The sequence below is a fragment of the Phragmites australis genome, chromosome 6 (assembly GCF_958298935.1).
Source record: "Phragmites australis chromosome 6, lpPhrAust1.1, whole genome shotgun sequence".
NCBI lineage: Eukaryota > Viridiplantae > Streptophyta > Magnoliopsida > Poales > Poaceae > Phragmites > Phragmites australis.
The window spans coordinates 37351235-37368858 of record NC_084926.1 but is presented as its reverse complement, the minus strand read 5'-3'; the positions used below and the strand labels follow the sequence as shown (position 1 = coordinate 37368858).

At 40.0% G+C, this 17624-nt stretch overlaps 1 pseudogene; it reads left to right on the top strand.

Annotated features, from left to right (window-relative positions):
* Positions 1-5553: 5553 nt before the first annotated feature.
* Positions 5554-17262, top strand: LOC133923191 (uncharacterized; annotated as a pseudogene).
* The last annotated feature ends 362 nt before the right edge of the window (positions 17263-17624 follow it).

The following is a 17624-nucleotide window of genomic DNA, read 5'->3' as shown; positions in this document are numbered from 1 at the left end:
TTCAGGGTGCAACGACGCCAGTCAGCAGCCCCAGCAGGGTCTTTGCGTTGGCCACCTTCCCTGGACCTTATGCCGGTCGTCGTCCGATCCTTGGAGTGGTGAGTTGCCGCTCCAAGGAGGAGTATAAGAGGTTCCTTGACTCATTCAAGGGCAAATAGAGGCGAGAGTTCGATGGACCCTTTCTGTCAACTTTTCGCTAGCCACTTGGGTCAGGGAGGATAGGGCAAGCATGTAATATGATAGTTAGTCTAATCGGATGTAACTAGTCGGTCTGTAACCTAACCTTTCTATGAATGAAAAAATATGGGGGTTGGACACCTATTCTTGTTCTATTCGGCATGGTATTCAGGTTCTTGGTGCACGGAACGAGACACAGCTTGACAAGTCCATCGGGGGCGAGTAGCGCTCGGCCCTAGCGAGGACTTGTGGTCTTGTGGTCGTTGTCTCTGGTCTCCCTATCATTTGGCATCTTGGTCACTAAGTTCCGTAGTGGCCGTCGAGTGTGGTCGCGTGCTGTGGTCGGAGAATCAATATGTCGGGAGCCTGTGGCTTGGTTGTGAAGTCCTGCAAAACAAAGTAAGTTTTTTTGTTTGAATTTAAGAACTTAGCTGTATTCCACACTCGTCCAAAAGGTCCTACAAAATAGAAAGACAAGCCCATCTTCGAGCGACCCTACACATAGAAACTGCGCAACAAGGCGATGTTCTAGGAGTTGTGTAATTCACGGCTGTCCTCCATGGCTAGCTTGACTGTGCTAGGTCGAGTGATGGCGACTGCTTTGTAGGGTCCCTCCCATGCAGGGGAGAGTTTATTCTGACAGGCCTTATTCTGGATTTGCCTAAGGACGAGATCGCCTATGACTAGTGTTTGCTTCAGCACCTTTTGGTCATGGTAGCGTATGAGGCTTTGCTGGTAACGAGCGGCTTGAATTAGAGCGCGATCATGGAACTCTCCAACCAGGTTTATGTCATCCTCCCATCGTGCCACTTGGTCGTTATTCGAGTAATTGTTGACTCGAAGTGACCGAAGGGCAATTTCAGAGGGAAGCATTGCTTCGGTGCCAAAAACTAGGAAGAAAGGGGTTATGGCTGTGACCCGGCTAGAGGACATTTGCAACGACCAGAGTACTGTGGGGAGTTTGTCCACCCAGCGTCTTGAATAGCTTTTAAGCTGGTCGAAGACCTAAGTTTTGATCTCTTGTAGTATCATTCCATTCGCTCTTTCGACCTATCCGTTGCTTTGGGGGGTGAGCCATAGACTTATAGAAAATCTTGGTCCTGATCTCTTCGCAGTAGTCTCGGAAAACACTACTGGTGAACTGAGTTCTGTTTTCCATGATTATGCGGTTTCGACTGCCAAACTGCACTAGTAGCGCTCATATGAACTTAATCGCTGTTGTGGCGGTGATCTTCCCGACGGGCTCAGCCTCGATCCACTTCGTGAATTTGTCGATTGTCACGAATAGGAACTCAAAACCGCCTAGGGCTTTAGGGAACGGTCACACGATATCGAGCCCCCATACAGCGAAAAACCAAGAGAGTGGTATGGTTTGTAGTGCCTAGCCAGGTAGGTTGGTGTTTCAGTCATGGTACTGACACGACTCGCACCGTTTCACCAGCTCGCAAGCATTCTGGAGGGCAGTGGACTAATAGAATCCTTGCTAGAATGTTTTTCTGACCAGGGTGCGGTATGAAGCGTGGCTGCCACATATGCTTCTGTGGATATCAGAGAGCATTGTGCTCCCCTCTTTCTAAGTGATACATTTTAGTAAAAGGCCGTTGCTCCCTCGGTGGTAGAAGCGTCCCTCTACTAGGGAGTATATGTGGGCTCGCCGTGAGACCTTTTCTGTTGACGCATCATCATCAGGGACTGCTCGATTCTGAATGTAGTCCAAGATCTAATCTATCTAGGCCATACCCAAACTGAGCAGTGCGACCGTATGGTGGCCGCCCGAGGTTGACGACACCGAAGGAGGTGTTGCCTCTAAAGGTGTTACCTCGGGTGCTCTATTTTCGAGCAGAGCATCCCCTTCATCTTGGTCCGAGACTGCTATGGATGGTCGTGAGAGTCTTTCTTCAAAGACTCCAATCGAGACAGGTTCACAAGAAGAAGCTAGACAGACTAGCTCATCAGCTAGGATGTTGTCCTTGCGAGGGACGTGCTTGACCTCAAAGTAGATGAAACGTCGCTCTAGTCTTTTCACTTCGGTGAGGTATGCCGTCATTGTGAGGTCAGAGCACTGAAACTCCTTTTGCACCTGGTTCATGACTAGTAGTGAGTCCCATATCACCAATAGTTGTTTAATCCCAAATGTGGATGTTGCTCACATTCCAGACAAGATGCCCTCATATTCAGCAGTGCTATTAGTGGCTAGAAAATATAATTGAACTACGTATATGAGAATGTCACATGTAGGTGAGGTTAAAACCACTCTAGAATGGTTAAAAATAATCAAATATCACACAACAAACATCATCACACACGAGATCATGTTTTTCTGGACAATCAGATGAAAGAATGGTTCAAATCATAGCTACGGTCAACAAGTTATAACTTCTGAAAGATTAGGACAGAACAAAAAGATTAACTAGAGATGAAATTATATGATTAGAAATTTTCCAGAATTTTTCGGAGTCATATATGATATTATGTTATTTTTTATTTTTTAGTATTTATTTGAATTATAAAACTATATAAAAATATAAAACCTAATTAAATAACATTAAAACATTATTTAAATATTTTATAATTTATTCCTATTTTTAGAATTATTTTTGAAATAACAATCTATTTATTACGTAATATATACTAATATGACTTCATCACAGTATTAAAATAAATAAATGGAAAAAGGTTGCACGCCACGTAAGCACACATTTTCGACATGGCGCTGGCACGGCTGATCTAAGTGGACCCTACTTGGGCAACGGACGACGCCAACGGTCGCTAATGGCGCCATTAAGTCCAATAAACACTGATAATTTGATCGAGATCCTACGGCCGATATCAAACATAACCGAACCGGTACGCATGATCTAATCTCAACCTTGCACAAGAGATTTAACGGTTCACCTTGCTCGGCTCCGATGCTCGGGACGGCGGTGCGACGTCAGAGGACGACCGTAACCTTGTCACGCTAGTCAGAAATATCTGACAAGCAGCGGAAAATGCCTAGCGAAGAATGGAGAACCCTTTTCGAGTGCACGTCGACGACGAGGAGCGGTGTAGAGGGCCGAAGGAAATGGCTACCTCTCTAGGATTTTGGTGGTGGTCTTGGGAGAGCTCTCTAGTGGCTAAACTCACGTCGAATCGAATTTTAGGGAAAAGGCTGCGGTGGTGCTCAGAAAAGGTATGCGGCCTCCAATTTATACCCCAGGCGTGTATCCTCTCGTGTTCGACTTGGATGGAAGTTCAAATCACCCCCGGCTCTATCTCTTCGGTGATTTCCCAATTCCAATGCTTCCGAGCAGAGCCTGGCGGCCACACGGTTGCGGAAGTCCTCATCCAACACGTATGTGTGCTTCTAGGTGGTCGCAACTCGTAGCCAAGGCGGATGTGTTCGGATTTCATTCCTTTTCGGTCAGTGAACAACAGAGACAGAGAGGGGAGGGGATCGGCTGGAGGAACGAGACGACGACCGGCTGGGCTTCGGTGTCGCGTGCGCTGGGCCGGAAGGACGAGATGGTGTGCGGCCCAGAGAGAAAGGAAAGGAGGGGAGAGAGGAGAGGACGACCGGGCTGACTGCCGATCGGGCCGAAAGAATAGAGGAGATGGGGAGAGATGAGAGTGCGCCGCAGGCCGGATTTAGGCCCGAGATGAATTTTCTCATTTCTTTTTTTCCTTTTTTCTTCTTTTCTCTCTCTAATCCTATACTTGTATTTATATATATACACACAACATATATATACTCTTAATATATATATAACTATAAGAACACATAATAAATAAAACAATTCAAGTAACTTTTATTTATATATACAACTTATAAAATATCCCTTTCACACACATACATATATACACTCTCACATGTATATGCATATGCATGTATGTATATCTATGTATGTGTATATATATTATGTGCCTAGGTTCAATTGTAGTTACTGTTGTGTCATCTTAGTTACGATCTAAAATTAGTAAAGTTACAATCTACGAGACAGTGAGTTACAATCAAACATAAATAAAAAAAATTAAGTTATAATTTCATTGTGGATGAATGTAACTCCTAACAAATTTCTTACTTAATGATGTACAACGTAAGTAATACGATTGTAATCGTAGTACAATCTAAAACGTAACTCCAGTTCCGCGCCTAGGTGTACTGTAGTTTACCGCTACATAACTGATTGTAACTTGTTGTAACTGATTGTAACTTGTTGTAACTAATTGTAACTTATTAGCTTCTTGTGTTGCAATTATATACTTCTAAATGTGTGGTTGTAATTGGTCTACCTACTAGATTGTAACTGATAGTTTTTTGAGTTACAAGTGAGGATTTACGTAGTGATAAACTATAGTACATCTCGGCGCAGTATAGACTCGCAAAATAATTTTATGTCTTTTGGGCTCAGGATTTTTTTTGTTGTTGTTACCTCGTGGTTTACGACTTGCATATTGCATTGCGTGCGAACCCAACGGGCCTATACATAATTTAAACTTGTCATAAAATATTCACAATTACTCCTTCCTGTCACAAATAAGTATTATTTAAGATTATGAATAGTTAACCATTCAAACTTTTTTTAAGAAAGGACGGTAGGAGATTTAGCGATTTTATTAGATAAGGAGGGAAAAAAAGAGTTCAGAGGATAAGAATAGCAGCACAAGGATAACCCCACATGACAGCCACGCAGGTAAGAGAAAAGAAACAACTATAGGATTAAATGAACAACAGTGATCAACTAACACTAGCAGGAAGATAGAGGAACAAGGCGCACAAATCACATTTAATGGAACAACATCCCTCTGGTCCTTTCCTCGATCTGCTCCTTTACCTTATCCGCGACCTGTGCTTGGTTCAAACTCTTATTTTGGATTTTAGCTGAGCAACTGCAGCTGAATATTCCAAAAGAAGAAGTTAATAAGATTTATTTCATAAAAAAAATTCAAAGATGTTAGTTAGAGGGATACCGAACTATGTACAATGATGTAAACTTTATTGATTAGCAAGCAAACAAGTATATATAAACGACACTTATTTATGGGGAGTACTACACAGTAGTGAGCCAATTAAATTCACGATTTCAGTCGAATCTTGCCCCGTTCGATAGGTTCCACGATTCGTGCACGTGCCATACCTGTCCTCCTAGTCCATGTCATTTTGTTCGTGGGCTTTGTTTTCATTTTTGGCCCGTTCATTTGCTTTGTCATTTTTTTTATTCATGAGCGGCGAGCAGACGAGCCGGGGACAGGCAGAGAGGGCCGGAGAGAGCGAGAGCGAGCTGGGCGCTGGAGCGGCGTAGGACCCGACGGTGACAGCGCCGAGGGGGTAGCGCGCGACCTGCATGCGATGCCTCGTCCAGCCACGCAGTGCCGCCGGGGAGGTGGAGCACGTCGATGACGCTGGCGAGGCCCGTGTGTGCTCCGCGGAGGAGTGCCAGCGCGGCCCGGACCTACGGCAACGACGGAGACATGCTGGTTTGTCCAATCTTGTGGTGTAGTTTTGTCTCTATTCGTGTATTTGTGTCTAGAAATTTGTTCCGATTTGTGTCGAGAAATTTATGGTGTGACTATATCTAGATTTTGTTTCAGTATGCACAACAACGTGGCCCCAAATGCTGACCAAATATCGCTTGCCTCCTTGACGTGTCTCCTCAAATTTCTTTGGAAATTTTGCGGATGCCACAACGTGTGTTCAAATTTCTAGATGTTCCTCATCATACCACGTTCCCGGATTGTATCGAGAATGGATGAATGGGAAAAATTCCAAATATTTGTGGTATCTATATGTTGTAAAGAATTTTGGATCTGAGAGACACGGATTGATAGTGGAAAACCCTCTAATGCATAGGTACCATGAGAGATAAAATTATATTATAATGACTCAGGTTACAAGTATAGATGTGGTATATATTTATAGGCGTTGAGGAGTTGTGTTGGACTGCAACTCTATCTACAATTTTGAGACATAATATCCTAACAAACATCTCTTAACTCAAAATCCCTATAAATATGTCCCTGAAGAAATTATCTCTGAAACCCCGTTAGGCTAAACAATAAATATGATCACTTAAGTCTTCAAACACTTCATACTAAATTAAATTAAGCAAATAAACAATAGATCCCAATGAGGCCATAAACAAAACAAATGAACAATTTGGGTCTTCACGAATTCATAACCCCAGCAGAACTGCTGAGTTTGTGCAACTGATCTAGTTATCTAAACTGGAACAACCCTCAATCATTAAAAACATAAACCAAAATATCACCTATAGTGATGAATAAAACCTTTTGTAAATAACTCATCTCATAGAATCATATATACTCCACTGAAACACAAAGCTCAGCAAACAACGGTCTTACAAGAGCAAATTATATATGTGACCACCACGTATACCAAATTGACGGCCATAAAAAGATATGAACCCCATGACATAATCATTAACTGCTCATTTAAAATAATAGTCTAAATGAAGGCATATCATGCAATTAACGGAGTATAAAAAACTTTGCAATAGACCTCACAAGCAGACGTCTCCATCTTTAAAACAACATGAATGTACTGAATGTAGTATCAAATATTATAGTATCTATGTAATATATTTTGTACCATACCTCTGTAAATGAACGAAGATAGCAAAACCGTATTACATCTGCAATAACAAACAATATAGTATTTAGTAGAAAAAAATCCTCCTCGTTTTGCACTCAGAATCCTCCACCTTAACTTAATCCAGAGTAAAACCTTCACTTTCAAATATAAAACTCTGCAGAATATTTAGAAATCTTCAGACTGGCATGAACGATGTTGAAACATCCATAATAACTAACTCAAAATGATCTAATAAAATAGTATACTAATTTCTCCTCAACCAGCATAAAAATGATCTGATTATAATAGCACTAATGATAACACCAAGAACAATGAAATATACCAGCAGTGGAAGAAGAATGCATGATTAGCAATTATGCTCATTACTTAGGGTGTGACTGACTACCAAATAGCTGGCAAAAAAAAAATGATGACCGCGTTGCTCGGCGTAATCCTCCTTCAAAACTAATAAAAACCACCATATAAATATAAAATAAAACAAATTAACATAAAAAATACGCAAATCTTCATTGTTTGGTTGCTTAATAGTGTCCTTGGTGTAAATCTTCGAGTGCACTAAAAATTTCGATAAAAAAATCACCTCAAACTCCTTAGCAACCGCATCATCCAAATTAGTACACATCTAAATTACTTAAATTTTTAAGTACCATAGAGAAAATCTATATCTCAATATAATAGCGAAATATCATACTGCAGTGAACACATGTGCCGACAATTTTTTGGCTGTTTTGCTTTGTGCACACAGAAAAGTGTACCAGAGATTATACATCCTGATCACAAGGGAGTTTGCACTGAGGCCTATTTTGGCTGAATTTTTTTCAGACATGTATCCAGCCACCGTACTAGGGAGTTCTTTTTTACAACATATCACATATTTTGATATGTAATTTTTTTTCTCCAATACTAAATTTGACATTGAGAAGTTTAGATGAAATCCATTCTCACTTAAGTTGATGCTCATAAAACTATCGGTGCTAAACCGACTGACATGACATGGCAGACAATACTTAGGAAAAATTAGATAAAAAGTACTTTTCATCATATACCTCAGTTTGTCTACAGATGTTCTACATAAAGTTATTAATAAGACAACTGCTTTTACATTGTGGAAAATTACCAGAAGAAAATAATTTGCAGCCAAAATAATTTGCAGCATGTGTACATGAAGCGAAAAACAAATCGAAAACATCATGATAGACTTTCCCGTGTGCACGTAGCAGAATTCCCTTTCGACAACCTTTTTTCTCGTTGTTGATGCTTTGCTGCCGCTCTGTTTTTTTTTTGTTTTTGTTTTTTTGCCTCGGGATATTGATCTGTCGCAGTAGCACACGCGCGGAGGAAAACGGATCGGCTCTGGAACGCTTGGAGGCTGACGCGCGACACGAGGCACGAGCTAAAAACCGGACGCTGACCTCTGGAGGCGCACAGCTTTGGTTATCTTCGGCGGTGCCTGATGCGCAGTAGCTGATCTGCCGCACGGCACGAGACGGAAGATGCCGGTGACGTGACACACGAAAACCGAGGGAGTGGAGTGTCACTTAGACCTGTTTGGGAGGGTCTTGGACGGACGAAAATTCTAGAGTCCCGCGCGCGAAGGAACCGGCAAGACCCTATCCGCGCAGTGCACGTTAGATCGCACAGCGCGCACGTGCAGGCCTGCATGCGTGCAGGCACGTGTCGCGGCGCGGCAGGGTCTACGTGAAGGATCGGGTCTCACATAATTTCCTTCCGTTTTGGACCTGCTGTTAGAGTATAATTAGTAGGACTCCGCTAAATAATAATTTATAGTTTTTATTTTTTAAGTAATTTTGTGGGAGTAATTTTTTAAAGAAACTAGATACCGTGAGCTGAAAAAACAGATTTTTTTATTCACTTCTCCTATAAAATTATTTACTCCATAGAGTTTACTTTAAAGAATTATTTTTAACTATAAAATCACTTTTTTCAAAGAATCAATTTCCTAGAAAATTTAGATTTTTTTAACAGTGAAACCTATTTCCACGGTCTTCTTTGGAGGCGGGGTTGAGTGAGATTGCTTCGTACACGCACGCTTCGTGCATGCCCGTGCGAGTGCTCGGACTTAAACACGGGCTAGCTCGAGCGCTCGCGTTGTGCGAGCATCATCCTTGCCAACCAAGCTAGCACTCGAATGCCTAGAGAATTTAGATCAGAAGAGCTCTACTAAATAACACTCAATCTCAATGAACCTCTCAGTGGATGGATCTGAGATGACGGGAGCACGCGGCCTGGGGCGGTGCAGAGGCAGAGCAATGCGCAATGGACGGAACTGGGCAGCGATGTGGATGGATCTGAGATGACGGGAGCACGTGGCCTGGGGCGGTGCAGAGGCAGAGCAATGCGCAATGGACGGAACTGGGCAGCGACGGACCAATCCATGCAACAAACAGTAGATTGGAACATATACTATTTTTTTGTCATCTCTCTGTCGAATCGGGCTTTGATGTCACTTGTTAGGATTTTTTATCCGAGAGACACGGATTTAACGTGAAAAATCTCTCTAATACGGAGATAAAAAATCATCAGAGATAAAACTGTATTACGATAACGCAGGTTATAAGTAAAAAATAACCTATATTTATAGGCGTTGATGAGTAGTATTAGACTATAACTCTATCTCTAATTTTAAATTATAATATCCTAACAGTTGTTATTTTCCCTTTTCAAAAAAAATCTAGACGTTGTTATGTAGACCAAATGCCGGCTCCCAAATGTTGAGCCTGCCCCTTAGCCACCTCAGTAATAGTGTCGTTTTTATCATTCTCCGTTCGGTGGCAAACGCCATTGGAGGTCAGTTCTTCACCTCTTCCTTTTCTTTCTAAATTGGGGCTACCTACTAGTAATCATCCATGGTATGTTGGCGTACATGGTTATCTGTTTGAACTCGTCATAATTAGTATTGATTCATGCTTCACTTTTTTTTAGATGTCGAGACAGAAACATTCTACAATGGTGATACTTTTAGTTCTCGTGCTTCTGAGGATGCTGATTGTGAAAATGATCTTTGATTGTCAGTGATGGTGATCTAGATGTTAGGAAATGATTTGTAAATTGTTATATTAAATAGGTCAGTAGGAAGTACTTCATTTTGCATCGTCACTATATACTACTTCTGAAATTAAATAGTTTCTGTGAATTTTCTACAGCCCTTTCTATACCGTGCCTTCCGAGTTCCCAGTGCTTATACCATAAGCTCAAATTCGTGCTGAAAGTAGATACCAGGCATACATCTTAAGATCTTTTACCATTAGTGCCAGCTCATCATATGCCAACTATGATTGACATTTTGTTTCCTGATGGTTTAAACATTGGGTTGTTTCAAAGTGTGTTTTAGCAACTGTCCGGTTAAATTAATTCTAAATTTAAACATTATAAACATAGCCAAACTGCAATAAAATAAAATAATGGACATAAATATGAACATTTTATCATAATCTAAAGCATGAACAATACTACTCAATTCACCAGCATATTATATATGGCAATTAACATAACATGGCAAAATAATACTGAATAAACAGTCATCCAACGCTACACTAAGATCACCAATCAGTGTGATAATTTCAAATACAAGTTCTAGATTGTATTCAACCAGTTTAATGTCTTGTCTACTAAGATATTAAACTATTAAGCAATAAAGATATTAAAATCAATATAGAAGAACAGAATTTAACAGGTTCAATTGCTCATAGTGACAACAAGTATACCAAGACTATAAATAATAATTAACACTGCTACAATCTAGTACTACATTGTCACACTAATCTCACATAGCCCCCTTTCATCATCAAGCAATATACCCACCAATCCTACCATGTAATTTACACACAATAACAACACACAATAGATATAGGTACACGTTATGGTAAAATTGCAAGTTTTACTATAAAGGCAACGTGAATGATCTTACTTTTCAAAGCAGAAGCCGAAGGCAAGGCATGTGAATGCTCTGTCCCAGAAAACATAGACACACCCTCTATGCTGAGGTAGATAGGGTGCATGTTCTCAGAGATACAATGCCTATATGCAGGCCATAGGGCATACCGTGACAAGCACCTGTGGAGCAGGGAAACACCACAACAGCAAGGGGCCCAGCTCCAGGCTAGGGAGGACATCGTCGAAGAACAGCCCGAGATAACCAGTGCACGAACGTGGTCACCCCAAGTAGAACGCTCACACGATGGGAACAACACGAACCAGAGCATGTGCACACCACGCCTAGTGCGCATACACAAGGCACGCACAGACACAGAGCCGAGCACACGCACCGCTCGGTGACCATGGTGAGAACATGCGCACAAGGAGAGCACCGTAGACACTGCGCTCAGCTCAGGCACCAACGAGCATAGCACGAGCCCCACCTTTACAAGTGCCACAAGAACGTAACACAACCACCACGACCATGGTACGTGCGAAGCAACACACACCGAGCCAAGTTTATCTACTTGATGGACACCGACCAACACCACAGCCACACAACCGAAGGAAGTGTGCCACCACATCTCAAGCACTGTCAACAGAGCTGACCAGGTGCAGCCAAGGAAAGGGCGAAGAAGGATACCAAAGAGGAGGAAGGCCAGCAGAGAGTTCGAGGGGAATGGATGGGAAAAAGAGATTGAATCCTCTCAAAGATCACCGCCCCCCAGGATATATCCATCGGGGCCAATAGGATAGGGCATGCCTCCACCATTCGAGTCCATCGGTTGCCCAATCGACCCTAGCTAGGGTGGAGTCCCCCCACCAACAATACTGTCGCCACTCTCCTCTTCTAGAAGCTGTCAGAGAGGGTTGAGGTCGGCCAATCCCTGATGGGATGCTTGTCCATATAGGCCTTGAAGTGGCCCACCGGTCTGAAGCCACCCCCTTTCTGTTTTTTCTTTTTCTTTTTTTTTCTTTTAAAATTTGCTCAAATTCAAATCTAACATCAATTCAAATTCAATTTTTAAACAGAAAACCCCTCAAATTCCAACACATTGATCTTACCACTTTGTTCTTTAATGTTTGTTCTCAAGTATTGGCAATCTAATTAAATATATGAGTCATCCATTTAAAGAACAAATCTTGTTTGATATATTTCATAAATTGATCTTTGCCAATATAGTTGTAAATATTTTGTTAAATAACTATAACTTTTAAATTCCCATATGTAATATGAGATCCCCATATATTCTCAAGTATTGGCTCAGTTTAAACATTTATTTTGTTCTTTAGAAGTACTTACTTTCCTTAGTCATATTATGTAAATGATTTTACAACGTAAATTTATTCGCAAGTATCAAGTTCAACAAGTGTATTTTTTTCTCTGTGTGTACTCATGTTTCTCTTTTTTTACTAGAATTTTTTTTTAGCTTCATTGAACCTTTTTTTTCTCTTTGTGGGGGTTAACAATCTTATGTTTCTTTTTTCTTCCTTATAAATACGATTATTGTTTATTTTTATATTTATCATTTTTCTTATCAATCCTAGCATGCTTTTTCTATATTGGTGCTTATCAATCTTAGAATTTTTGCATTCTTAGCTGTGATAACCGTCCAAATAATATTCTAATTAATCACTAAGTCGATCATTAACACGATCATGACTTCAGCGATTAAACAGAATACCGCTCCAGTAGTCCCGGCACGTGTTTTGTGCTCAAGGATCGGAACACATGCCTTCCAACATATACATCACAACATAGCTTAATAAAGAGCGAGTAATAAATATTTATATTACAAGTATTTAGCATGCAATTGATTTCAACAATTTACAACAAAAGTGAGCTAGGAGGAGACAAAACCCCTCAACTCCTAACCACAAAGAACTACGCAGTGGAAGGTTAAATTTATAAACAACAAAAGAGAACAGCGCCGCATGCCCTTAGACACTGTCCCAAAAGTGTCACTTTCAGAGTAGGACGCACTACTCTTGCCCACTACCAAGATCGGAAGGCACGAAGTAGTCAAAAACAGCCTCTTCCTCAGCAGTAGGAGTACCTAAAAGCGCAAGCATGAGTACGAAGGTACTCGCAAGACTTAAACCATATAGAGCACATATACATAGCTCGACTCCAAGGATTATGCATTGGTCATTAGCAAGGATGAGCCACAGGTTAGGTAAAACATATGCACTAAGCATCCTAGACATATGCGTGAGCGACTGAAACTTAACCAAAACATATGAAAACTACCCTGCAACTAATAACTGAATATGTGTAACTATAACCAACATGTGTAACAATAAGTAACAAGAATCAACATCACCATCTCCCACATACCGAACTATAAATCATACTCGAAACTCTACGAACTGTTTATACACCCTGCAGGAGGATACTCCTGGACCCACACGACAAGAGGACCATTCGGCTTGTGCCACCAGCCAAAGTGTACACAAGGAGGTACTCGTAACAACCTTTCCTAACCAGCCCCAACCGTTTGGATCATGCATCGCTCGGCACGGTGGTACTAGAACTACTTCCGGAGCAAACTAGTACCGCTACAAGCCCGCTCGCTCACACCGTCAATATCCACGCCCAAAAAGCTACAGCTACAAAGGTATTCGGCTCACCTTACCATTAGATCGACATGTGGTGAGTAAGGTAAATGCTAAAGCCAACAACACTGACGATCGGTGCTTAACCGACGCAAAACGGTCTACGGTGTCTGGTTTCCTCTACCGACCTACCCAGGGGAATTCTACATCCGAGCAGGACAAAACACCTCCTAGCACCACCCACACCTCGTCTCATACTCACCACTCATACAACTATCTCAACCTCAACAAGTGTATGTAATCATAAGAAGGTCCTATACTCGCGAACAACGGGATACGCCGTCGTTCAACTTCTACCGAATGACCTAAGTATGGCTAAGCATATAAGTCAAACTCATACTTAGACATTGACAACATCTCAAAGCTACAAGAAATGTAAATACACAAGTATTCAAAATAGAAGAATGCAATCGGTATAATTTCTACCCATTGGTATCCGACACTGACTCACTAAACATGCATACATACATAAGCATATTTCATCAATTTTAGACTTATCCAATTACACAAGAGAGATCAATATGCTTAGTTTCTTACCTTGATGCACTGGCTCAAATAGGTGGGGCGCGTCGGGATCACCCTTGGCCTCCGGGATCGACGCATCGGTGTTCTCTAAAAAGGATCAACATGTGCAATACAATGGGTATGAATGAAGTACAATTATATGCCATAATATGTATATAATGGCTGAAAACATTTTTTAGATAGAACAAGTTATAAGGAAACTAGCAAAATTGAATTCATCAATTTTGGACTCGCAAAGAACCAACAGTGAATTAATGAAACCTTAACCTAATTAATTTATCTCAGAAAGTTAATTAACTCTTTCATAGCTGGGGACATTTTTAATAGGTAGATTAGGTTATTATAAAACCAACAAAATTGGTTTCATAATTTTTGAAGCTACAGATAATTTATTATAAATTTTATAACTTTTGGACCGCCTGATGAATATTAACTGCGGAAGTTTCGCAGATTTCTGCAGAAGTTCCGGACTTTTGCGTAAGTTCTGCAGATTACATGATTTATTTGTGCCAAAACTTTTGAACTCTTACCTTTGTCTTTAAGATTATGCGCAATCAGTTAGAGGGCTTCCTCAATCTGTCAAATCCACTCCTCTCTTACTGAGGAATTGAGAGAGTCGGAGATTCTACAATTGAACGTTCTGAAATCTTATCATTCATTCTCATCGCATCAGCACAGTTCCAAGAGAAGACATTTAGCTCTAGCTTGTAAACAAAGCAAAAGCACATGCACACATTTGCAGGAACAATTCCATGCTACCAAAAGATTTTTTTATGGAAACTTAGAAAGAAATATGGAATCAAAGCTACCAAATAATTGTGGAAATATATGTTATGCTAGTTGACACCTTTCACTTCCTTTTAGCTACTGTTTGAGGCTGAAGAATCATGCATCTAAACGGCTTGATATTTAATTTGGGTCCAATTTGCATCATGGATCATTTTCCTTCGAGCCCTGATTGGTTAGCAGTGTCACGATTTACAACTACAATGGAACTAACCTGGCATCACTGAAGGGGTAAGCATACTTTTTTGACATTTGGTTAGGTTTCGAATTTCATCTGATAGTGGTTTTATGCACAGGCGTCCATCAACGAGTAGAATCATATTCTTACTGAAGTGAATGCCCACATCCTTCCTGCGATGATGTCTCTCCAATAGCTACTATAGCTAGTGGAAGTGTTGCCAACATAATTTGTGGGCTCTCAGCGAGTTTTGGGATATCAACTGGAATAATTGGAGCTTGTGGAGATGACAACCAGTGCATTTCTTTGTCAACAATATGAACTTTAGTGGTGAAGATCTCACAAGATTAAGGGCACACTGCTCAGGTAGCCTAACATCTGAAGCCGAAATTTATCTTTTTCGCCCTTATTTTACTGCGTTGTGGATAATATAGTGTGCATGCTTGGTCGATGCAAGCAGCAATCGCACCACCATGCGGCCATGCCTATTTAGTGCAGTCAAGATGCAGGTGGATGCAGTCTTAAATGTTACGTAGGCTACTTGTCTCTTAACAATCTTATGATTGATGAGATCATTTGTCTATGTAACAGGCAAATGAGTTCAAAAGGACTTCGAAGGCTCCAAGGTGGTTTCTTTTTTCCTCTTTTGTGCGCTTTAATTTCTTATATATATTATTGTCGAAAAATAAAAAAATTACCATATGTGTTTCTTTGTCAGAAAAATAAAACATTCTAGCATATGTATTTGTTAAGTCTGGATTTTATATTTCAATGCAGTGGCTTGTTGTGAGATATGCACAACAGAATATGGAACAGATTCTTGAAGCTATTAGGATTGCTAATAAACATGAAAGCTTCTCGGTATCATCAGATTTGGCCAGTTTTGAAGTTTGATTGCAACTGCTCTCTTGAGGTCAGCTCAAGGTTCACAAATTTGTTTGAGGCTCGAAAACCTATCCCTGGCGGTAACCGGAAATTGACGGTCACCGCAAAAACATCTCAAAATTTGGCAAGAATTCGGTCAAATTTACTCTGTCAAATTTGCAATTCATGGCAAAATCAGATCGAATCAACCACTCGAATTGGACCAGTTACTGAGCGCATTTGCCGAATTATCGAATCAACCACTCGCATTTGCCGAATTATCGAACAGTTTTCTCGGTAACCGGTGAAGTATAAAAAAACCAAAAATGGCTTAACATTGTAAAATCAATAACTAACTCATCTGAGCTTCAAATTAAGTAAAATAAATTTTGTTGGTTTTCTTGTAACATGATCTACATTATAAAAGTATTTATACTCATAAAAAAGTTGAATATTTTCTGTGATAAAATGTATTTGCTAAACCTAGTTAAATGCATTGTTAACTTTTGTTAATCCAAAAGTCATGAAACCAATTTTGATAGCCTTCTTACATGATATTATGTCTTTTAAAAATACATGAACTCATAAAATAGTTATTGTAAGATTGTGTAAATATGTTGCAACTAGATTAATTCATAACTCACCCATCACACCACAAAAATTAGTGAAACAACTTTTATTAATTTACTTATATTATGCTTTATGTAGAAAAAATAATGGTAGACATGAAAAAGTTAATTACAATGATGTTTCTTAACATGTTCATTTTTTTCTTGTGAACTTTGTAGAAATTATGGAGAAATTAATAAAACTCTAAATGAAGTGAAACCAATTTTAAAGATTCTCTTAAGATACACCATACGTAAAAAAAATATGTATTTTCATGTTAAACTTTTCTTTAACATAAGTTAATAAATGAGATGCACGTTTCAGCTTTTTTTTCAAACTTCCTCCCTATAGAATATGATGCAAACAACATTATTTTTGAAAAAAATTCACAGAAGATCTTAGAATTTTCTATAGTTTTTAAGGATTTTTTAGATGTTTTTGATTTTTTATATTGTTTTTGAATTTTTTGAATTCAATTCAAAAACCGGTCGGTTTATAAAATCGTGCAACTCGGTAAGGGCGGTTACCGTGATTTTCGAGGGGTAACCGTCCAATTTATGAACCTGGGTCAGCTTTATGTATACAGTGATTTTTTTACCCTGTATGCAGATGGTTCATGGCTATAGGTCACAACTCATTGACCTTTTTGAGACCGGCAGCATTGACCTTTGCTTCGCCAATGAGGATGAAGCTAGAGAGCTTATAGGGTGATTTTCTCCACTTTATCTTATATCATTGTATCTAAGTAGGAAAATAACAAAATAGTGGTAAATTGAAAGAGCAAAAGAAATGCTTATCCAACCTTTTAAGTATCAAACTGCCAACGGTTTTGCTCTCTAATATCTCACTATTACATCTCTCTTTATCTCTAAGATGCCAGTTTAAAGCATGCTCTCCGTGCTCATCTGTTGCGTGGATCTGCAGGGGAGGTCAGACATCTGATCCAGAGAAGGCACTCACGTTCTTGGGAAAGTACTAATCAAGAGGAGGCACTCGTGTATGTGGGTAAAAATACAAAATTAGATAACATATATGATTATATTTGTTAAAATAGATAATATATCATCGTATTTACAATTTTAGCATATATATTCGGCATCTCATTTACCAAAAATTAACTTTCGATACACCATACGTCGAAAAAAATATGGATCCGACCATATTCGGCATCGGCACATGGTACAAATATGGGCTACAATGCCATATTCAGCACCTCGTGTGCCGAATATGGTCGAGCCCCGGTTGTCGTGTTTGCTTTTATCGCGTCGTCGTCACTTCGATATTTACTTTTTCGCAAATGGCCAGCATGCATGTATGTTGCTTTACTTTTTGCGTGTGGGT